This window comes from Bos taurus, chromosome 8 (assembly GCF_002263795.3).
Source record: "Bos taurus isolate L1 Dominette 01449 registration number 42190680 breed Hereford chromosome 8, ARS-UCD2.0, whole genome shotgun sequence".
Classification (NCBI taxonomy): domain Eukaryota; kingdom Metazoa; phylum Chordata; class Mammalia; order Artiodactyla; family Bovidae; genus Bos; species Bos taurus.
Window position 1 is genome coordinate 51407332 of NC_037335.1, and position 24577 is coordinate 51431908.

Genomic DNA, 24577 nt, shown 5'->3' on the forward strand with positions numbered 1-24577 from the left:
GCTTCAACAGTACATGAACCATGAACTTCAGATGTTCAAGCTGGATTTAGAAAAGGCAGAGGAACCAGACATCAAATTTCCGTGATTTGATGATAAGTTTGATAATTGAAAAAGCAAGAGAGTTCCAGAAGAACATCTATTTCTTCTTTATTGACTACCCCAAAGCCTTTGACTGTGTGGATCACAACAAACTGTGGAAAATTCTTAAAGAAATGGGAAAACCAGACCATCTCTCCTGCCTCCTGAGAAATCTGTTTGCAAGTCAAGAAGCAACAGTTAGATTTGGACATGGAAAACAGACTAGTTCCAAATTGGGAAAAGAGTACATCAAGGCTGTATATTGTCACCCTGCTTATTTAACTTATATGCAGAATATATCATGAGAAATGCTGGAATAGATGAAACACAAGCTGGAATCAAGATTGCTAGGGTAAACATCAATAATCTCAGATATGCAGATGACACCACCCTTATGGCAGAAAGTGAAGAAGAACTAAAGAGCCTCTTGATGGAAGTGAAAGAGGAGAGTGAAAAAGTTGGCTTAGAAGTCAACATTCAGAAAACCAAGATCATGGCATCTGGTCCCATCACTTCATGGTAAATAGATGGGGAAACAATGGAAACACTAAGAGCCTTAATTTTCTTGGACTCCAAAATCACTGCAGATGGTGACTGTAGCCATGAAATTTAAAGACACTTGCTTCTTGGAGGAAAAGCTATGATCAACCTAGACAGCATATTAAAGAGCAAAGATGCTACTTTGCTGACAAAGGTCCATTTAGTCAAAGCTATGGTTTTTCCAATAGTCATATATGGATGTAAGAGTTGGACCATAAAGATGGCTGAGTGCCGAAGAATTGATGCTTTTGAACTGTGGTGTTGGAGAAGACTCTTGAGAATCTCTTGGACTGCAAGGAGATCCAACCAGTCCATCCTAAAGGAGACCAGTCCTGAATATTCATTGGAAGGACTGATGCTGAAGCTGAAACTCCAGTAGTTTGGCCACCTGATGCAAAGAACTGGCTCATTTGAAAAGACCCTGATGCTGGGAAAGATTGAATGTAGGAGGATAAGGGGATGACAGAGAATGAGATGGTTGGATGGCAGCACCAACTCAATGGACATGAGTTTGAGTAAGCTCCGGGCATTGGTGATGGACAGGGAAGCCTGACATGCTGCAGTCCATGGGGTCGCAAAGAGTCGGACATGACCGAGCGACTGAACTGAACTCTATTACATTATATAACCATGTATGAAGGTAAAATGCTAAAAAGATTTGCCAAAAGACACATATTTTCTTCTTCAACTTTGAGATTTATTTCTGAAAACTCTTGCACTAGAACAGTGTTTTTCAACTGTTTTTCAGTATCCTTCCCCTCCTCCCACCATTCAAAGAGCCTTTTGAGATTTTTTTTTTCCCTAAAAGCCTTCCCCTTGAAATTTTAATACCACGTTGTATATCTGTTATGTATTTTGTATATATTTCTGTATTTTATATGTAATAAGAGTAAGATTTCTTTGCCCTCTTCTTTCCCTCCCAAGAACCAGTTCCATTCTCTTGGGAGCAATATCACCCTATTGAGAATGCATGGATTAGAAGGTTGCACATTGGAGTAAAACTGTGAAAGCACTTACGATATGTTTTATGTTCAGCTCACAGAGATGTAGTGATGCAGGAGAGTTTGTCAATTATCTTCCTGTGCCCATTCTTCTCTTCTTAAGTAATCAATTGCAGATCTTTAGTGAAGCAAAAATCATCAAATCAGAGAACTATGTATTCCCTAGTCTCCCATCCGTAATCTTCCCTTTGGCTAGCTGAATACAATGACCCGGAGCCAAAGGACTACCTTTCTTAGTCTTCCTTATAGACTCCCTTTGGCCGCCTGACCAAGTTAGGGCCAATGAACTAAAAGCAGTGGGAGAGAAATAAATGTCCACATTAAATCACTAGGTTTTGAAGGTCTCTGTTGCTCACTACATTATAAATTATTATTAGGTCTGTATAATTAATTGACATTTATAAGGCCACATTCCTTATAAATTTTTCAGGATTTCTTCGTATGTCCTTCCTTTGTGTCCACCTTCACAATTTTAATGACTTGCGTTAAACATTTGTATAGAGACAAAAAAGTTATGATGCTTTGTATATATAATACAAATTGCTACAAATTGTGGTGACTACCTTGGAAGTCCACTGATTTTGAGTTAATGACTTAGTCTGTATATAATTGAATTTAGAATAAGAGGAGTTCTCAACTAGGTAAGGATCATTAAATATTCAGAAACAGTCAGTAGGTAGCTGGAAGAGAGAAAAAGGAGGAAAAATAAGATTAGATAAAGTCAGGAATAAAAATCATTTATGTTTTAGACTCATTTCAGGAGGAAGAAGAAATGAAGCAAAGGAATATTTGGAAATCCGCTTGGGTTACTCTTGATTAGCAGGAAAAAATAAAGATCCAAAGGTCAAAGTTAGTGTCAGAGAGAAGAAAAGTTCAAAAACATAAATGCTTATGGAAAGAATGTGCTTGTGCTGATTTGAATTAGGGTTTTTCCCATGGCTATAGGAAAGCTGCAGAAGACTTGTTACCTGCAGGCTTGATACAAAAGCCATCAATTATTTACCTTAAGAATGAGAGAGAAGAGGTGACAATCAGGAATTGGACATTGTTAGCTTGAGTTTGGGCTTTTTGTTGGTGGTGTTTTTTTCTGGGAATTTGATTGCAAAGGCTTTTATAATGTAATGGTAACGGTCAGAATGACTCATAGTGAAGTACAAAATTGGGCAATGAAAATTTTAGACCTTTCAGAGATTTTAAAAGAAATAACAAAACACACAAAAATAAGGAGAGAGTTTGGTTGCTTTGTAGAGCTGAATCAGGAGAAAACATTTGACAGAATGGAGCTATTGCTTAACTTAAGATCATGTAAACACACAGGTTCTCTCCCCTAAGTCATAAATCATGCAAAAAATTTTTTTTTAATTTTTTTATTGTTAGACATGCTATATGTAGTATCTGTATGGCAGACATTGTTAGTATATAACCAGTAGCCATTCTGCTTAACTTTCTTGTTAATGAAACCTGCATTTTGATCAGAAAGGCAAACTGTCCTGCCCCAAGAATTGGATCAGCCTTGGACTAAGTGAGTCATGGAGCTCTCTTTTCTTTTTCTTAGATTTTTCCAGCCACCCTTGCAAGCCAGAGTGATCATGTGACTCAGTTCTGCCCAATAACTTATCAGTAGGAAATCTGCTAGGGGACATTTGTGAAACATTTTCCCATTCAGTTACAAATGCAGGGATTTACAGGAGGAAATTTGTACCCTTTGCTTATTTTCCTGGAGAAGGAAATGGCAATCCACTCCAGTACTCTTGCCTGGAAAATCCAGTGGACAGAGGAGCCTGGTAGGCTGTGGTCCATGGGGTCACTAAGAGTCAGATACGACTGAGTGACTTCACTTTCACTTTTCACTTTCATGCATTGGAGAAGGAAATAGCAACCCACTCCAGTGTTCTTGCCTGGAGAATCCCAGGGATAGCAGAGCCTGGTGGGCTGCCGTCTATGGGGTCACACAGAGTCAGACACAACTGAAGTGACTTAGCAGCAGCAGCCCATTTTCCCCTGCTCATTATGCTGGCATGATGATGTCTTGACTGGATTTGTATTGGTCAACTTTTGTGACCTTGAGGTGACAAACAAGAAAAAAAGCATATACATAGAGATTGAGAGAGTTTAATTTTGTAGAGTTTGTTTTTTTGAGCCTGGGATTTGGAAGACAATATGGATGCTAACTTACCCTGTGGTTGCTCTTGGACAAGGTATAGTAGGTTTGTTGATGCAGTGAGAAATAGAACATGAAATGGTTAACTGGGGAAGCAAATATTTCCTTCTATGATAGCAGGGCAAGCCATTTTGTGCTGTAATTGCCTTCTTTCCCAGCTAACTGGCACTGAGCAGACAGTTCTGAGCTCCTCTAAGTTAGTGAATTCCTTATATTGACACCATTCTTTGACACCAAATTTGGAAATACTCTTAAGGAATAGGGGAGGCATTGGAGAATCTCTAACTTGTCTCCCTGGGCTTGAGTGCATTAAAAAAAATTTTTTTATTTTTTTGGTCAATTTGGTAATAAGTGAAGGGCAGAGTAAAATGAAACTATCCAATACTGAATTGTTCCAGTTGAACCCATACCAGTCTTTGTAATCTCATCTTTATGTTTTAAGCCTCTGAGAACTGGGTCATTTGTTACCTGTAGTCCAAAGCATACTTAATGAATGCCAACAGGAATTCTGACAAAGTGGGTGGATTGTGAAAGAGACATGGGCCATTGGAGGGGATGGCCAGTATTCAGGCACTCTCTCTTTATACACTGACAATGCTGATCAAAGGAAAAAGTGCACCAATAAGTAAGAGTGAATGATGTACAGCTCCAGGAGAAAAGAATATATAAAGAATCATCCAAGTCCAGCCATGTCCTGGCACTAGAAGTGGTAGAAGTTCAAAACAGTGGCAAGAATTGGAAGACCTGGGTTGAAAACTTATCTCCACTACTTACTAGTTGAGTGACTGCTGGTAGATAGATCACCTCTCTGAGCGTCAGACTCCTTATTTGTAAAAACAGAGTAATAATGTCTACTTCAAGGGGTTGTAAGATAGTTTGAGATATCATATAGTAAGTTTATGGTGCCCAGTATGTACTAGATACTGAGCAGCAAGTAATAAGATGTTTTCCCATCTGTGATGAACATAGAAAGTTGAAGCCTTTGAGAAAGTCGCTTAAACTTCTTTGGACCTATATTTCATAATCCATAAAAATTAAAGGTTTATACTAGATGTTCTATGTTTTTTCATTTTCTGGATTTATGCATCTATTTCTAACTACACAGAAACAAATTCAGTATGAAGAGAAAGAGAAATATGAAGAGAATGAAGTCTACAGGAGATTGGCCCTTTAAGGGAAAAGGACTGTAGGCATATTTTATCTTTGCACTTTACTTTGACCCTCACACAGCCATGGTTGAACGCCATCCCCCGATGGTATTTTTGAAAGGAGAGCTTCAGAGGGAGTGCATACAGTGATTGGAAGGGAGGACAGTGGCTCATGTTCCAAGTCTTGTGTTTAGAGGTAAGAAAGCGTCTTCCTTCACATCTTGCTTCACACATGCACACACTGCAATCTCAAAGCAGACAAAGGGGTGTTGAGATGGGACTTCTGGGTCACTGTGCAGTCAAATGACACTGTATGTGGTTATTCTGACATCTATAGTATAGATTTCCCCAAAGTGTGGTAAAAACTAGTGGGAACTTTAGGAAAAGGGAGTGAGCAAAATGAACCAGGCGGCAAAAAGACCTAGGGAATTTTTGCTGAGGATGTTGTTGGGTGTACAAATGAGGAGTGAAAAGAACCAAGTAACACTGAACCCTGAGAGTGGGTGACTATGAGAGATAATGAAAGTGGTGGAATCTATGAATCTTTGTGGGATGTGTGTCTTGGATAAATGATGTTAAAGGATATTTTCACTCCAAAGTCATGAAAACATAGATTGTCTAGTGCTTAAAATTTATTTCTCCAAATTTGCTAATTTTGGTAAACCTGGTATATTCTCAGCCTTGTGGAGTCACCTTTAATTTTTCACTCTATTTCAGCCTTTAGACCTCTTCAGTTACCATATATTTATCCCTCTTTTTGAGCACTGCCTGGGTTTCCTATTGCATGGCCCTGAATTCACACCTCAGCATCCGATTTCTGGTTTATGCCATCAAACTAATCCCTTTGTGACAGGGATTCACTCCCTACTCCATTGATATCTGGGGTCATAATACTGTTAATAAGAGCAAGTGTTGCTCTCGATGTGCTATTAATATTAACACATTTAGTCCTCCAAATAGCCCTATGCTACTGCCAAGTTGCTTCAGTTGTGTCCGACTCTGTGCGACCCCATAGACTGCAGCTCACCAGGCTCCCCCGTCCCTGGGATTCTCCAGGCAAGAACACTGGAGTGGGTTGCCATTTCCTTCTCCAATGCATGAAAGTGAAAAGTGAAAGTGAAGTCACTCAGTCGTGTCCGACTCTGTGCAACCCCATGGACTGCAGCCCACCAGGCTCCCCCGTCCCTGGGATTCTCCAGGCAAGAACACTGGAGTGGGTTGCCATTTCCTTCTCCAATGCATGAAAGTGAAAAGTGAAAGTGAAGTCACTCAGTCGTGTCCGACTCTGTGCAACCCCATGGACTGCAGCCCACCAGGCTCCCCCGTCCCTGGGATTCTCCAGGCAAGAACACTGGAGTGGGTTGCCATTTCCTTCTCCAATGCATGAAAGTGAAAAGTGAAAGTGAAGTCACTCAGTCGTGTCTGACTCTGTGCAACCCCATGGACTGCAGCCCACCAGGCTCCCCCGTCCCTGGGATTCTCCAGGCAAGAACACTGGAGTGGGTTGCCATTTCCTTCTCCAATGCATGAAAGTGAAAAGTGAAAGTGAAGTCACTCAGTCGTGTCTGACTCTGTGCAACCCCATGGACTGCAGCCTACCAGGCTCCTCTGTCCATGGGATTTTCCAGGCAAGAGTACTGGAGTGGGGTGCCATTATTCCCATTTTACAGATGAGGATACTGAGGTTAAGTGACTCACTCAGGGTTACAGAGCAAGTAGGTGGTGTTTGGCACCTAAATTCAAACCCAGGCTGCCTGGTTCCAAACCACTGCGCTGTGTTAGATCTCCTTTTGCTAGCTGTGTTTTTCATTATGTTTCTTTCCTGCTTCAAAACCTGTAATGACTTGTTTTAGGATTAACAGATTAATTTTTAGGATGAATTTCATACTATTTGGTTTGACACAGGAAGTTGTTCAGCAAATTACCTGTACCATCCAGCCTGGCTCCTCTCCAGCTGTGTTATTCATCTCCTCCCACAGATCTTCCTCCATGATGGAGACTTTACCTTCATTACCATTTCCAGTTCTTCCTCCATGGGGCTCAGCCTGGGTCATCTTAGTAACTTTCTCCTCTGAATTCCTATAGAATCTGAAAGTTTTGTGTTAGACAATGTAAAAATTGAATAAAGTGTGCTCAGAAGTTGGTTGGTTTTTTTTTAAGCTGTGTCAGAGTATGTTTTGTATCATAAACTAGGTTTATAAGTTCTCTAGGGCAAGAATCAAGTCTTCTATATAAATCCAAGTTTTCCAGATCTCAATTTTTTCCCTCAGTAACATAAAAAGAATTCCCAAGCTCTTGTCCAGTTCTGGAGTTCTGTTCTGTTTTCTGGATGTGTTGCAACATGAAGCTAATTGCTAGGAATGCTTACCAAATATCCATTGGTTTGACTCATCCTGAAGTCCTGCTGAAATAAACCAAAGACCAAGATTTGTGTGGTTGGATTAGAAATTTTTGGAGCCTAGACTCATTGTGGGCTTCCCTGGTGGCTCAGCTGGTAAAGAATCTGCCTGCAATGCAGGAGACATGGGTTTGATTCCTGGGTTGGGAAGATCCTCTGGAGAAGGGAACGGCTTACCCACCCCAGTATTCTGGCCTGGAGAATTCCACAGACCTTATAGTCCTTGGGGTTGCAAAGAGTCAGACACGACTGAGTGACTTTTACTTTCATTTTAGACTCGTAAGTTTTCAGCTCCTATTTTCCATCATGGAAAAATGGAAGATAAGAATGATTATTGGCTGAATTTGTCACTCAGAATCCCATTCTGGTTTCAACTTCTTTGTCAACAGGCCATGACTTGAGGGAGCAGGACTGCATTGTTCTTTGTGCAAGGAAGGTCTGGATCTGGAGTGTGCTTCAGACCTAAGGCAGCCCAAACCCAGGAGATGACCTTGAAAAATGATAGGGCTCAGTAGGCAAGAAGGTCATGAGCTGCTCAGCTTCGAGAATTAGACTACAAGATGGGGAGAAACGTAGGTTATAGGAACAAAGTAAGGAATGAGAGAGAGGCCTTTAGAGATAGAGGTAGAGAAAGAAAGAAAGAAAGGAATGAGAGTGAGTGAGAGAAAAACAAACAGACACACCAAGAACAGAAAGGATAGCCAAGCTGAGAGCTGTCCAGGTTCAGTGTAGCCTTTTATTCCTTTGAATATGCATACTTTTTTGTCATCAAATTCATTCAATAGCCATATGATAGTTATACAGATCTGCCAGTGCGAGTAGTACTTTGCATTGAAAACAAAATAAAACCATCTTTTCCTTAGAGATATCTTTTAAGCCTCCTGTATCTTAAATTAATTGTTATTCAAGAGACAACATTTCATTAGATGTTTTCTTTTTCTTTTTAACTCAAGAAAGTATTTTAGAATAAGACTTCAAAGAATCTTCCAGGGGGAAAAATCCCACAACTCATGAATTATAAAGAAAAAAGAGGGTTTTTTTTTTTTTTTTTTGTCTTTAAAACAATATCTTATTCAATTAGGGACCAAGTGAGCTTAATTACCATGTGAATAATTCAGAGAGGCAAATTAACTGCAACAGGAAAAATTTTGGTCCAGTGTGGTCCTCCGTGTTCCTGCAATTCAAATGAAATGTGGTTTAATCCTGAAACAGTCAGTTTAAGGTTCTGAAATCTGGTTGTTGCACTGAAGAGATACTTGTTCAGCTTCCATGTGTCCTTACACTAAACTCTCATGAAGTATTTTGGTCATCTCATGTTCTTTGTTGCCTTGCGTCTGTTCACCCCTTTCCAGTGGGGCATGAACGACAGACCTTTGTCTCAGCATTTGCTTTTCCTTCATCCTCTTCATTTGCATTCCTGTAACCTTCCACTTTGCACCAGTCAGACAGAATAAAAGAGCATCAGAATGGCAGGAATGTGACTTGTCTCTCAGGCAGGATTGAAGTTCAATGCTCCAACTAACTGAATTCAATAAATATTGTCCAGAGGGTTACCTTGTAAGAGACCTCATACCCAAGACTCTGGGATAGTCAATGAAACTCAAATACTGTACTGTTTTCAAATATTATATTAAATGGTGAAGACAACAGATCTGCCTGTAAAGCACTATAGTATAAAACAAAGGGATGTGTGCCTTAACAGTGGTCCAAAGAAAGACAAGAGAACAGATGAGGAGCATAGTCATGGAAAAGGGTCCCTGCAAGTAGAGAATTCTGGATCTCTCTCTGAATAAAAATGACAGGCTGTTCACAACCAAGGATGAGGCAAGCAGGAGGATATTACACAAGGGGAAAGCAGAACAAGTAATTGTCTGAAGGCAGAGGAGCAAATGCACAAATAAGCAAGTGTATGTTATCAAATTTGAAAACTCTTCTGGTGGCTGGACACAGAACACTAACACCCGAGTAGATGAAAGGCAGAGCTTTGTTACTGACAGCTCCAAGGAGAGGATGCTGCCTCTAGGGCCGCACAAGGGTTGCACCTTGAGATAGGGTAACACATGCTAAGCCCTGGCTGGAGTTTGTGTATGGCAAGCAGGGTCTTTCTGGGTGGTGGTAGTGGTGGCTCAGATGGTAAAGCGTCTGCCTGCAGCGCGGGAGACCTGGGTTCGTTTCCTGGGTCGGGAAGATTCCCTGGAGAAGGAAATGGCAATCGATTCCAGCACTCTTGCCTGGAAAATCCCATGGATGGAGGAGCCTGATAGGCTACAGTGCATGGAGTCACAAAGAGTCGGACATGACTGAACGACTTTCTTCTTTTTAGTGCTAAAGAACCTGCCTGCCTGGAGAAGGAAATGGCAACCCACTCCAGTGTTCTCACCTGGAGAATCCCAGGGATGGGGGAGCCTGATGGGCTGCCGTCTATGGGGTCACACAGAGTTGGGCATGACTGAAGCGACTTAGCAGTAGCAGCTTAGCAGCAACCTGCCTGCCAATGCAGGAAATGTAAGGGATGTGGTTTCAGTCCTTGGGTTGGGAAGATCCCCTGGAGGAGGGCACGGTAACCCACTCCAGTATTCTTGTCTGGAGAATCCCCATGGACAGAGAAGCCTGGAGGGCTACAGTCCATAGGGTTGCAAAGAGCTGGACATAGCTAAAGCAACTTAACACACAAGCACACGGCAAGCAGAGTGGGTATGGTAACTAGGTTTTGCAGGTTTCTTGAGGATTGATTAATTTGAATAATTACACTGTTCTCGAGAAGGAAACGGCAAGCCACTCCAGTACTTTTGCCTGGAGAATCCCATGGACAGAGGAGCCTGGTGGGCTACAGTCCATGGGGTCACACACAGTCGGACACGACTGAAGCAACTTAGCACGCACGCACACACAGAGCACAGAGGCTGTCCCTAATTGTTCAGTACCTGGTCTGGGAATGCAGAAGCCTCATAATTGAGTGGAGAGGCTTAATGGCGGGGTGGGGGGGGCGGTGGGCAGTTGGCCTGTATGCCTAGTGGCCCTGGAGAGTGTGAGCCAGGGAAGCAATGTATCTGGTGTGGTTCTTAGCAAACCGCCCATGAAGGGGAACTGAGAATTTTTAGACATGACTTCAAAACTAGGTCAAGACAGCACTTGTGAAATATATTACAGTGTGCATAAGCACATTGTACCTAGCTTGATTGAGGTTGGGTGAAGTGGGAAAGCATGAGTTAGGACAGGGAGTTATAAAACTATAGATAGAGAGCAAATCTTAGAGAACATTGAACCCCCTGGTAATAAATGATGTTCTCAGAGCAGGGTAAGAAATGTGATTTTCCTGAGTAAATAAGGTAGATATCAAAGCAATGTGCTATATTTACCATGATTTTCATAAAGTTTACCATAATAAATGTGCATATTATTTGGCAAAATATTATGTGGAATTCTGTAACCCTTCAGAACATTATTTGGTCATGAAGACAGGAAATGTTAAAGCAACAGTGTAACAAATTGCAGGTATTTCACAATGACTGCTATACACTTAAGAGATAAGATGAAGTTGTGAGGAGAGAAACTCTCATCTGAGAGGCTCAAAACCTCTCATTCCTGAAGGCAAAAATTATTGTATTTGCCAAATGGAAAAATTGTTCATGTACTTATAGTGGTCTTATTTGATAATTACCATGTTAAAGTCCACTGAACTTCCAAGTTTCTAGATAAAGTTGTGAGGTAATAGTTTCCAGAAAGGCATAAAGAAATTTTGCAAAACCTGGAAGTTATTGATTTATTCTAATGTTTGTTCGAAGGGGATGAAGTGGAAGTTTTAGTCCAACTGCAGCATGTACAGTCGATGCAGCGGTGCACCACTCGGACCCACCCATACAGACCGACATACGCTCATCCCTAGGTCGTTAAAAGTGTTGGCTGAGGATAGCTCATGGTTGAGTCTCTCCCACAGACTTGTCCTCGGCCTGCAGGAGTTGATTCACCCAAGATAAGGTTCCCTGCCCAGAGGCAGTGCCCATCCAATGACTGATTATGCAAGAATACAAACCAAGATACAAAGACTCCCCCCATCTCCAACTCACTCCATACTTCATTAGGGAATGATTTAATTTTGTGTGTTATCTTGACTGGTCCATGGAGAGGTCAGATATCTGGTTAAATACTGTAGATCTGTCTGTGAGGATGTTTCTAGAAGACCTTACTTAGCATTTGAATTGGTGGACTGAGGAAAGCAGATTGCTCTGCCCAGTGTGGGAGGGCATCATTTAGACTGCTGAGAGTCAGAATAAAACATAAAGTTGCAGGAAGGGAGAAGTGTCTCTTCCCAACTTCTGATCTAGAATAGCAGTCTTCTACTGCCCTTGGATGGGTACACCATCAGTTCTCCTGGTTCTCAGATCTTGGTTCAGAACTACATCTCCAGCTTTCCTGGGCCTCCAGTTTGCAGACTTCTTTGTTTTCATAATTACATGAGCCAATTCTTCCTTATAATAAATCTCCAGTTTGCAGACTTCTTTGCTTTCATAATTACATGAGCCAATTCTTCCTTATAATAAATCAATCCCTATCTATCTAGCTAATCTTTGCATCCTATTGGAGGAGGTGATACATGTATCTTCTATTTGTGCTATCTCTCTGGAGAGCACTAAATAATACAAAGGACAAACCTGGAGTGCCATCCTAGCTCTTGTGCTGCTGGTCCTCTCAGCTTCCTCCCCCAGGCTCAGCTCTGCTTCCTTCACTCTTTAACCGGTCAATGCTCCCGAGAGCATTTCCCAATAACTCCCCTGTACTCTGGTCTCCATCACATAGCCTATTTCAGGAAATCCAACCTATGACAACATGCATCTATAGAATGACTAAACAATTCCTGAAATAATGTATACATTCTATTGTTGTTGCTGTTATGTTGCTAAGTCATGTCCAACTCTTGCAATCCCACCATGCTCCTCTGTCCTTGAGATTTCCCAGGCAAGAATACTGGAGTGGGTTGCCATGCCCTACTGCAGGTGATCTTCCTGACCCAGGAATCAAACCTGCGTCTCCTGCATTTGCAGGCAGGTTCTTACCACTGAGCCACCAGGAAAGCCCATACAATCTATAGCCTCCTGAATTTTGTTTTATTCCAGATTGAGAGATGTGTTGTGAAAGAAAGAACCAGTATAGGTTCTTTCAAATTTTTATCTATGTTTTAAAATTTAAAAATTCAGTGTTATTTGAATTATTCCAGACCATAGAAAAGTAGCAAAGGATCTCCTGATTTTTTTTATAAACCTAACATAACTTGAATACTAAAAGTTGATCTGCTGTTGCTAGGTCACTTCAGTTGTGTCCGACTCTGTGTGACCCCATAGACGGCAGCCCACCAGGCTGCCCCGTCCCTGGGATTCTCCAGGCAAGAACACTGGAGTGGGTTGCCATTTCCTTCTCTAATGCATGAAAGTGAAAATGAAAGTGAAGTCGCTCAGTCGTATGTGACTCTTAGCAACCCCATGGACTGCAGCCTACCAAGCTCCTCCGTCCATGGGATTTTCCAGGCAAGAGTACTGGAGTGGGGTGCCATTGCCTTCTCCAAAAGTTGATCAATATATTATAAAAAAGGAAAACCATATGATTGTAGATATAAAAATTCTGTATTATATATACCAATTGATTCCAGCTGCATATTGTAAGGACAGTATAATATAGACTTAGTAGGGTATTAAAAAGCAGAGGCATTACTTTGCCAACAAAGGTCCATCTAGTCAAGGTTATGGTTTTTCTAGTGGTCATGTATGGATGTGAGAGTTGGACTATAAAGAAAGCTGAGCGCCAAAGAATTGATGCTTTTGAACTGTGGTGTTGGAGAAGACTCTTGAGAGTTTCTTGGACTGCAAGGAGATCCAAACAGTCCATTCTAAAGGAGATTAGTCCTGGGTGTTCATTGGTAGGACTGATGTTGAAGCTGGAGCTCCAATACTTTGGCCACCTGATATGAAGAGCTGACTCATTTGAAAAGACCCTAATGCTGGGAAAGATTGAGGGCAAGAGGAGAAGGGGACGACAGAGGATGAGATGGTTGGATGGCATCACCGACTCGATGGACATGGGTTTGGGTGGACTCTGGGAGCTGGTGATGGACAGGGAGGCCTGGCGTGCTGTGGTTCATGGGGTCGCAAAGAATCAGACACGACTGAGCGACGGAACTGAACTGAACTGAAGTAGGGTTTATTCTAAGACCATAAGGGTGGTTCAGTTTTGGGAAATCTATCAATGTAATTTATTACATCAGCAAATTAAATTAAGAAAGCCAATGATTTTATCAATAAATGCCTGAGAAGCATCATAAAATCAAATAGCCATTTCTAATAAAAATTATAAGTAATTTAGAAATGAAGGAACTATTTAAATATGATAGATTCCTTTTACCAAAACTCAAAAGGAAGCATTATAATAAAACAAAAAATTGCTGAAACTCTTTCCATTAAATAATAGAGCTGATATCTTGTTAAATTTAATTGGTAGTAAAATGATCACACCTTTCTCCTACACTCACTGGTCTGGGGCATACTCCTAATGCCGTGATTGCAGAGATGTATTTAAATATCTCTTTCTCCCATTAGACTGAGACTTCCTAGAGGCATGTGTAGGCTTTACCAATTTTTCTCTCCTTTGTCACTGACAGTTTATGGCACAAAAAATTTCTGGAAGGCACAAGCAATTGAATGACTATAATAATAGAATTTATACTTTTCAAAAGACCATTTCCCCTTCATCACAAGAGCACTTGTGTCAGTTTGATTTACATATGAGCTGCTGAGCATGCCATGAGCATAATTTGCAAAACTTTTCCCAAATGTTATAATTATATCAGAAACAGGGAATAGAGACCAATAAGCCCATTTCACTTTTTATTATATTTTTTCTTGAGATTTTAAAATCTCACATAGTTTTATCATTATTTTTGAAACTCCTTTCATGATTTTCTTGGATTTATTCATCATACTCAGAAGTGAGCTGTGAAGAGCTTGGAAATGCAAAAATACAAGTCATTTAGCTTAAGTCTGTAAGGTATACAGACCTTAGAAACTATAACAAGATTAAAAACAAACAAATGAAACACCCCCAAGTACTTGGGAAATACTTTTCTAAAAGAAATTTTAGTTTTACATCCTTCCCACCTTCTAAAATCAAAATTTCTTTTAGTATGTTTTTCTTTCAGAATGACTGTTTAAATCTGAGGATACCCACATATTTAAGTTCTCTAGAACCCTGAATTGTTTCACCTGGTACTAATGGGCCAGGCCCCTTTGCCCATACTTGCTGCTACATCTTTAGAAGCTAATGCGTCCTCCTGCTGCATGTTTCTCTCAAAAGGCAATAGATGTATTACCTGTGATAGAAAACAGAGGTTGGATTATTCAGGATTCCACTCTGAAAGGGTGGACCAGAATTAAGAAAGATTAAGAATTAGGGTAGTTCATGTGTAATGTCCGTGTTATCTAAGAGAAGGATTGAAACATGCCTATGGGATTTAGCCACAAGGATGATGTTACTGATCCTGGAGAGAGCAGTTTTAATGAAGTGTGCACCAAAGTCAATGGCAGTGTGTTCATTTAGGAGTGAGTAAGGACAGTGACAATTTTTGGAAAAGTTCAACTAGAAAATGCAGGAGAGATAGAGACAGAGACCAACACATAGGGGCAAATAAAGAGAGAGTTGGGATGGAACCTTATCTCAGAGGTTACACATTCCCCTGCTATAGTCAAAGCTATGGTTTTTCCAGTAGTCATATGGATGTGAGAGTTGGACCATAAAGAAGACTGAGCACCAAAGAATTGTTGCTTCCAAATTGGTGGTGCCAGAGAAGACTCTTGCGAGTCCCTTGGACAGCAAGGAGATCTCGCCAGTCATTCCTAAATAAAATCAATCCTGAATATTCATTAGAAGGACTGATGCTGAAGCTCTAATACTTTGGTCACCTGATGCAAAGAGCCAACTCATTGGAAAGATGCTGGGGAAGACTGAGGGCAAGAGGAAAATGGGGTGACAGAAGATAAGATGACATCACCGACTCAATGGACATGAGTTTGAGCAAACTCTGAGAGATAGTGAAGGACAGGGAAGCCTGGCATGCTGCAGTTCATGGGGTCACAAAGAGTCGGACATGACTTAGCAACTGAACAACAACACATTCACCCAGTGTAGTGTAATTGTCTCTTCTAATAAAAGTGGTAACCTTGATATCACAAAAGTTGCCTTCATAGTTCATTACTCTGTTTTCTTTTTGTAACTTAAAGAACAAAATTAAGACATGAAAGGCATAGCCTATCTGGAAGTTTAAATTTGAATCTTGTGCTTTAAATAGATTTACCAATCTGCTGTGTTTATGAACTGAGACCCAATCTGTGTCATAAGTCCCTCGTATTTTCTTCCTAAGTAGAGAGAAACATCTTACAGGCATATCATCACTCTCCAATGGCTGAAGGCATCATCAAAAATTGAGATAATTAGTCTTAACAGGGATAAATGAATTTTGAGTACATAGGCTGTCACCTCTTAAAGCGGGGCAAAGGAGGTTAACAAGGCAGGGCGACTCTTGGCTGGAGGAGTACACATAAGTCATTCTTAATTGGAGGTTTTACCTTTGTTCTTCTGAGTAGCTGCCAAGGAACTTTCTACATGTGACTTGAGATAAATGAGCCAGTCAGGGAACTGCTTGCATCTCTAAGATGAACTGCTAGACTATTCTTTTGAAATCCTAAAGGGGATGGTGGTGATTAAAGATACATTTTTTACAACTTAGTGTAAAAGACAGTGAAGAATTCCTGAAGGAAGAGGCTGGGCTCAGGCAAGTCCACGATTAGTGACTTTGGGATGCGGTATTTCTTGTTGTTTTCCTTATTAATGCTAGAGATAGGCTGATTTGGAAGACATACTTTAAAAAGAACTGTAGAGCATGACTCAAAGCATCACTACTTTTTTTGGGTAAAGAACCAAAGGAAAGCCTTGAAAGGAGAGTTACATGAACAGACTTTCTTCTATGATAATCTCTTCTACTTCTTGAGGGAACAGACTGAGCCATCTTTCTTTCAAGTCTCTAGCTGCAATAGCTGGAGAAGGCAATGGCACCCCACTCCAGTACTCTTGTCTGGAAAATCTCATGGACAGAGGAGCCTGGTAGGCTGCAGTCCACGGCGTCTCTAGGAGTTGGACACAACTGAGCAACTTTGATTTCACTTTTCACTTTCATGCATTAGAGAAGGAAATGGCAACCCACTCCAGTGTTCTTGCCTGGAGAATCCCAGGGACAGGGGAACCAGGTGGGCTGCCATCTATGGGGTCGCACAGAGTCAGATACGACTGAAGCGACTTAGCAGCAGCAGCAGCAGCAGCTGCAATAGCTACATGTTGAATGCAGTCGGATGATGCCTTGAAACCATTCTGGGTAGAGAGTCAGGGATATGAAGTTACAGATCCAGCCTATTGCATGACTTTGAGCAAACCTTTGACCCCTCAGAACTGCCTATTCTCCCATGTGTGCCACAGTAGAAAGCAAATGGCCACTGGGATTCTTGCCCATTATGGGGTTCAGAACATCTGGAAAGATGGACAAAAGAATTTGTATCTATAAGAAAGAGGCTTAAAAGAAAGCAAATACGTGTGTATTTTGCTTTGGGAATAGCATGTGCCATTTGATTATATGGGAATAGAAAGAATGGGTGTGAAACTGAGACGTTGGCACATGCAGATAACAATATTCTTATATAAAACTTTGGATAAGCATTTATTATACACTTGTTTTCACCCCAAATATTTGGATTTCAATTTCTTAATCTTCTGGAATGCTGGAAATTACTTTTGGCATTTTTGCCATTCCTGGGGTACAACTTTATGCTATTTGAAACAGAAATGGTTTCAGCCTCAAAATAGCACAGTTCCTGCTAATCAACTCAAAATCTTCCAAGTCACACAGGCTATCGGAAGCCAGAACCTATTTTTCTGGACAGGGAATATGTTTGCTCAGTCCATGAGATTGAGATCAAACTTGGATATTATTTTCCAGATCCTAGTGTTTGCAAAGCAGATGGAGAATACCCTAATGGCATGAGATGTATTGTGAATAGCAAGCTATATAAACATTTTCTTAGTAACCACATTTTGTCCTATGAATAAATTAGGTAGGTCATAGGTATATTTTCATAAACTTATTTTATGTTTAGCATGGAACACAGCATATATTTAGCACCCAAAATATTTGTTGAATAAATGAATGAATGCATATATATATGGCATTTAAAAGAGACTGTGAAAGCTATCATTAGGAATTTTCCTAATTAAAATTTAATTATTGCTATCAATTTTGATCTATTATGTATATAAAAGGATTGACACTTAATGAATTTCTGAGTAGATTCTTCTGAACCCTTCTTGAGATAGTCTTTTTAACTTTGAAAGGCTTCTAATGGCATTTGGCTTTCTTAAAAAAAAGTTTAAGTAAGAGAATCAGTCTATCTGGTTATCCAGACACCTATGGTCTGATCAGGAAATGATTTATTCTGGGAATAGCTTTCTAAATTAAGTAGCCCGTCTGAGAGGCATTTCTCTGTTAAAACCTTCTTGAGTCCTGCTGGTACCATTTGAATTGTGGGCACACTTAGATTCAGAGAGAGAACTGGAAATAAAAAGCATTGATTAAAGAAGAATCTGATCACTTTTGGCACTAAGAGAGCATAGTCACCGAGTTGAGTAGGAAAGTGCTAGCTATTCATTTATAATTCTGGCCTCTGATTAAAATCTGTGAGTGAGGATATTCCTCTCTGTCTCCCTTGGGCTGTAACTTGGCAATATTTAATTTTGATCAGCTATTTTCATTTTTGATTGAGACAACTTTTGCTGGAAGCTTTGTCTGTAGAAAATAAACTCTGTGATTCCTCGCCAATACTGAGTCTTCCTCAGATACCTGTATCTGTGAATGAATCCAGTGAAGGTGTGCACCACAGGTAACTCTCAGGTTGGGACCAAAATGTCTAAAGGACCTCTCTTCAGGTTGACAGTGGAAGTGTAGGTTGACGTCATTCCAGGTCTGTTGGGTCACACATACTTATTAAAAAAGTAAGATGCTTTTCCTCCCGCCCCAACCCCCCAGCCTAGAACATTAGAGTTGATCAACTAATCCAACATCCTAATTTTACCATAAGAAACTGAGGCCTGGAGAGCTGAAGTCACTTGACCAAGAGCACTATTATCTAGAACTGGAATTCAAGTCTCCTGATGTTTTTGAAATTTGAAACATTCTGCCCTGCTACTTTTTAGCAAACTTTATATAAGTTCAGTACTTTCATTGAGGTTTTACTTGGGGTAGAAAATGGTGTTTTGAGGAGCTCTCAAACTGTGACTATTCCTGTTCTTTTTTCCTTGTCAGTCATAAGCTCATAAAGCTCAGGATACCTTATTTCTTTGAATCTGCCTCCAGGTCATGAATGCAACAGCTAATCTGTTTATAACTACAAGGACAGCTGCAAAAATTTTGGGTGTGGTGGTGAGGGTTAGATTTGAAGGGTGTGTAGACTCATAAATCTGCAGATAAACTTTGGGGCATCAAACTTGTTTGCCTCATTTTCAATTCTTATCCAGTTCATCTTCACTTTGGTGAAGGCCTGGAGACTTTGACTTCAGATCAAGTCCTCTTGCCTTGGTCCTTGGATTGTATGTCTAGGGTGGGAAGTGTCTGGTCACCAGTACTCACAAGGCCCGGTCTCGGCATTTACCATGGGAGCAGAGGGCAGCTTCCCTGCTGCACTTTCCCAGCGAGACAGGAAGGTAGATGCTAAAGTGGTGAGGCTGCACAGAGCTTCTGAAGCCACTTGGGCAAACTGCCTCATCTTTCTGTGCCTTGGTTTCTTCATCTGTTAATGGGGATAATAACTGTGTCTCAAGAATAGGGATACATGGAATGATATGTAGGTTTGTCCAAAAATGGCCTTGAGTGGTTGTCCCAGATTGTCTGGTACAAGCTGGCTCAAACTGGAGCCACTCCCTTCACCTCAGCTGGGATAGGGGAGCTTTCTTCAGTCTGAGAATCTCATGAGATTGTGGCCTTCCTCTTCCTGGTGGGCATTGAAGATGGGAGACTGCAGTGTGCATGGCCAGCTGGCCTTTCCAGCAATTGATGTAAGTGGCTGGCATCTAAGCTCAGACTACCTGCTTGTGTGAGATGAATCTCTTGCTCGCCCTATATGAAAACAGAGCAACAAGAGGTAGCACCCTTTGCTGGAAAAGGGTCTTTTTATTGGTGCAAAGTGCTTCCAAACAGGCCCTCTGCAGAATGCTCCAAAATCCTACTGTTGTCCAAAATCAAAATCTGTTTTCCTGATGTGCTTTACCAAACAATTCTTCTAGTGCTTACCCCAAACTCTCAGAATATCAGGCTATTGTAAGGATTCAATTAATTAATGCATAAAAACACTAAAGACAGTGCCAGAAGTTCTTGGCTTTCAAAAGGATCTAATCATTCAATTGATGGGACTATAGTGAGATACAGATGTAAAAGCCATATGTAGACTATGTAGCACACACATACATGTATTAGCTATTATATTATTAGCTGTATCTATCTTTTGTATCATAAAATCCTCTTCATCCAAACTGTGGTATGAAAGAACTGGGGGCCATGTCAATATTTATTAAAGAATGGAAATAAATGGGGCATATATAATAGTGAACACTTAGGCAGGAAGACTTTCCAATTAACTGGTTTTCCTCCCAATATTAACATTTTTATTTACTTTTAAAGTATCTATGAGAGTTGGACTGCAAAGAGATCCAACCAGTCCATCCTAAAGGAAATCAGTCCTGGGTGTTCATTGGAGGGACTGATGCTGAAGCTGAAACTCCAACACTTGGGCCACCTCACGCGAAGAGTTGACTCATTAGAAAAGACCCTGATGCTGGGAGGGATTGGGGGCAGGAGGAGAAGGGGATGACAGAGGATGAGATGGCTGGATCACATCACCCACTCGATGGACATGAGTTTGAGTGAACTCCGGGAGTTGGTGATGGACAGGGAGGCCTGGCGTGCTGTGATTCATGGGGTCGCAAAGAGTTGGACATGACTGAGCAACTGAACTGAACTGAACTGAACTGATGTGAGTTGAAGGAATTAGACTTGTCTTCTCCCTTAGAATGGGAGGATTCCTTTTTTCTCCTCACTCAGTAACTACCAAAAATCATATCTTAGCCTTTCTGCATAAAGTTGTTAAAAATCCTGTTCTTTCTTCCTCACACTTTCAGACGTATACACATCTTTATTGCTCTAACACAATTTCAATATGAATATGAGAAGGATAAATTTCTGTTAAAAATACCACCAGGTTGCTACTACCTAGAATAAGAAATTATATGTCAGTAAGGCTGGAACATGAATCTGCTTATCTCAATCTTTGTGTACAAAAGGGCTCTACTGTAACTGTGGCAGCAAGGAAAAGACTCAACTGGCTAAAATTACCCCAAGAATAACACCTCTAGGAGCCTGAGAACCAGCCTTCATTCCCATCCTTTCCTCACCTCTGACATGGAGTCTTTGCATTTCCAGCATCACTACGTCTTAAGGCCATTCACTTCTCCCTGTTATCTCCAACTGCTGTCTTAGCCTAAGCCACCATGATCTCCCATGTGAACTACCACAGAAGCCTCTGTCTCGTCTCTCTGCTTGTCCCACTTCAACTAATTCTCTACAAAAAAGTTAGAATAAGAATAAACTATAAGAAATCCAGTATAGCTGCACTTTTCCACACAAAGGTTGAGAATGTGAGCTTACTTCAACACAGCCTACAAAGGCCTGCATGAGGTCACATTCTCAGCCTTTGTCTAGAAAAGTGCAGCTATACTGGATTTCTTATAGTTTCTTCTTTATTTTCTGCAAAGTGTTAGGTGCTCAGAGCATGTGTACATGCTGATCTTTTTCATAGAATAAGATTGCTTTCTCCCCATTTCATTCTAGATCCTCTTTACTCCCCAGCTAGTCTCAGCTCAAATGCCTTCTCTGAGATGCATATACACACACACACACATTCCCATCTAAATAAGGTCCCCTCCTTTGTCCTCTCTTAGAGTACTCTGGCCTTTTCATTCACTACACTTAGAGTATATAAATGCATCTATATTTGTTAGGGCGTTTATTTAGCAGTTTTTTCCTCAGTGAATGGTAAGATGGTAAGATCCAAGAGGACAGAGCCCATGTCAGTTTTGTTCTCTTTTAAAAAATATATTTATTTTTATTTATTTATTTGGCTTCACCAAGTCTTAGCTGTGGCACACAGAATCTTCAGTCTCTGTTGGCCTGTGGAATCTTTAGTTGTGGCATGCAGGATCTTTACTTGCGGAATGAGGGATGTATTTCCCTGACCAGGGATTGAACCTGGATCCCCTGCACTGGGAGTGCAGTCTTAGCCCCTGGATTACCAGGGAAGTCCCCTGTTTTGTTCAATTATGAGTACTTGGTATCTAGCACAGAGAAGGCAATGGCAACCCACTCCAGTACTCTTGCCTGGAGAATCCCAGGGACAGAGGAGCCTGTTGGGCTGCCGTCAATGGGGTTGCACAGAATTGGACACGACTGATGCGACTTAGGAGCAGCAGCAGCAGCAGCAACAGCAGCAGTATCTAGCACTGCCTTTCACATTGTAGATGTTCAGGAGACTTTGATAAATGAATGAAGATTCACATAGTTACATATTGTCATTAAGTAAAAGTGAAAGTCGTTCAGTCATGTCTGACTCTTTGCAACCCCGTGGACTATACAGTCTATGGAATTCTCCAGGCCACAGTACTGGAGTGGGTAGCCTTTCCCTTCTCCAGGGGATCTTCCCAACCCAGGAATCGAACCCAGGTCTCCCGCATTGCAGGCAGAGCCACAAGGGAAGCCCAAGAATACTGGAATGGGTAGCCTACCCCTTCTCCAGGTCTCTAAAAGCTAAGGACACTCAGGGATTTCCATTGACCTATCAGGGTGTGTACAGAAGGTGAATGTATGGAACCACTGGGAACCCTGAATTCTAGATCTGTCAGACCTCAAGCAGGTTATTAAATTTCTTTGGGCCTATTTTTATCATTGGTAAATTGGGGATAACAAAGAATCATAATATTCTCCCTTTCTACCCTCTGAAATTGTTGTAAGGATCAAATGAGAGACTTTTTATACTAGTGCTTTAGAACCTTATAAACATTATAACAGATTTACATTGTTGAAATTATTAAATGAAAAATTATGTCCGAAAGCAGAATAAGAAAGAAGGAAAGGCAGAACAAGAAGAAGGGACACACGAATGATAGCCAATAGGTTATTGGTAAATAAATACAGTGGTCTGGAATTCATTGTCCATCTGTTTGAGAAAGGCCAAACCAATCAAAGCAATCAGAAAGCACTTATAATTTATAGATTTTTAAGGCTGCCTGCATCTTTGGCAAATTTCCTTGCAAATGAATCCCACTCGAGTGAGAACAGATGTTATCTATATTTTTAAACTTCTTAGATCTTCCAGATTTTAAATATTGCATCAACATGCAGTACTTACTTTTGTCATGCATTATTTCATATCTTCTCCAATTTTCCTTTTCTTTCGTAAATTATATGCTAATTTCTAAACCTATATGAATTATTTTTGATGTTAATGATTCCTTTTCTTATGCCCACTTAATATACTTAATTCTGAAATTTTTAACTCATCAGGCAATTTAAGCAAAACTTATAAAACAACCATTATAACCTGTCTCATTGCATTTATTGTAGATGATTTGAGCTCAGAGGGTATTAGTTAAGCCTTAGCTACAAGATTTAATAATGACATTATTTGACTCCTGGTTTCACAGTGGATTTTATGTTATGACCATCATACTTATTTCTTGCCTGAAATAGTGTATAGCTCAAGCATGATGTAGAAACCTTGTCTTTCGTTTCCAAGTGAGAAAGAAGTCACTGTGAATAAAACACTTTGATTAGCTGTTATTTTTAAAAATGATGGATCAAGGAAGTGTCTTATTTCATTTGATCTGAATTTAAACTCTTTAAAGAAAATGTATATTTGGCATACAGGAGGTGCTCCAGGTATATAAATTCACCCATGTATTTATTTGGTATACTACCTATAATGTGTCAGAATTAGTTTAGGTTCTAGACATTAAAAAAAAGCAAATAAGAAGACCTTTAACTTTTTTAACTTTCCTATTCATTTGCATCTTTGACTGAGATTTCAGTTAGGTAAAATTCATAAAAATCAGGCTTGGTAAGAAGATTGTTGATTGTTTAGAGACTTACTAAGGCATTAATGAATGCTTGATGGTTGATTCCTAATGCCAGTTTGCAAAACCTGGGTTGTCATTAGTCACACACACATGTCCGCACACACACACCTAACCACTCATTTAAATTCACTTCAATTTTCTAAAAATAAGAATGCCGCATAGTACTTTGTTGACAGACTTTATTAGTCAGGATATTAGTTTGGCTGCTCTAACAGAAACCATAATAGCAGTGGTTTAAACTAGATAGAGGTTTCTTTCTTTCATATATAAAAGTCTAGGCTGGCAGGGAGTCACGGGGAAGAATGGCCCTAGACAAGGTTATCCAGGGCCCAGAGTCCTTCCTGTTTTGTTACTCTCATCCCCTGGGACATTGCCTTCATCAGTCTCACTCCCCCCTTTTCTGTGTCTCAGCCACTAGGAAGGGAAAGATAAGTGGAAGACATGGTTTGATTTCAAGAACATAATCTATGATTTGCTTAGGTTACTTCTTTTCACAACCCATTGTACAGACTATGCCATTTGACTACACCAAGCCACAAGAGAGGCTGGGAAAGTCATTAGTCATTAGTTGGGAAATTAGTTGCAGCCAGCAAAATTCTGGAGAAAAAGGTAAAATAGATACAGGTGAAAGCCAAGTGATCTTTAGAAGATATCCTGACTCCCTCTTCCCCTCATATATTCTCTATATTTGCTAAGGATATTTCATTTTTATTTTATAAAAACAAATTTAAATATTAAAAAAATACATAAAACTTTAGAATACTCATGATTCCAACACCCCAGATCTACAAAGGTTTCATTCTTTGTAGATGAGTCCCAAGGCATGAAAGTTCAAACTCCTGAATAATTTTACTTGTCCTCTTTAGTCTTAAAAACTAGAAGTACGGGCATTTTCCCCCTCACTAATTGGAGAGATGCTTGTAGGGAGAAAGAGGGCTACAGCAGAAACAGCCTATTAGTGACACATTGTGTAAAAATTTTATAA